This window comes from Silurus meridionalis, chromosome 23 (genome assembly GCF_014805685.1).
Source record: "Silurus meridionalis isolate SWU-2019-XX chromosome 23, ASM1480568v1, whole genome shotgun sequence".
In the NCBI taxonomy this organism is placed as follows: domain Eukaryota; kingdom Metazoa; phylum Chordata; class Actinopteri; order Siluriformes; family Siluridae; genus Silurus; species Silurus meridionalis.
Window position 1 is genome coordinate 167,633 of NC_060906.1, and position 811 is coordinate 168,443.

Below are 811 nucleotides of genomic sequence, written 5' to 3' on the forward strand. Positions count from 1 at the left end.
AGGGCCGAGCATCTTGTTGACAGCGGCTTTGAAGGCGGGGGGCATTAATGTCTCTGCCACAGTGTGGGGCTTTTTTTGATTAGGCTACAAGTTGAGCTACTAGGTAGGTCACTTTGAGATCTCTCTCATTCACCTTTGGGTTTTTGAGATATTGGTGTGTGTGTGTGTGTGTGTGTGTGTGTGTGTGTGTGTGTGTGTGTGTGTGTGTGTGTGTGTCATGTATGTCGGTAGAAGCATGGGGTATATTGGAGAAGGCTAAGGAGGAAAAAAGAAAGGCTAAGGAGAAGGTTTATGGATGTGGTGAGTGAAGACATGCAGGTGGTTGGTTTGAAAGATAATCCACTGTAGTGACCACTAATAGGAGCAGCTGAAAGAAGAAGAAGAAGAAGAAGACAGACAGGCTTGCATATTGTTCTTTGTAAAAAAAAAAAAGGCTTCCTTCTTGCCCCTACCCCACAGCCCAGACTTGTACAGAATACAGCTGTCAACACCGACCAGAAATTCCTGTAGTTCCTTCAGTGTTGCTGTTGGCCTGTTGGTAGCTCTATAATTAGTTTCTCCTCATCCTCTTATCATATATATATATATATATATATATATATATATATATATATATATATATATATATATATATATATATATATATATATATATATATATATAGTGGTGTAAAAGTGCCCTTCATGATTTCTTATTTTTTGCATGTTTGTCACACTTTAATGTTTCAGATCATCAAACTAATTTAAATATTAGTAAACAATACACAAATTAACACGACATGCAGTTTAATAATTTTTTTAAATATTTTTAT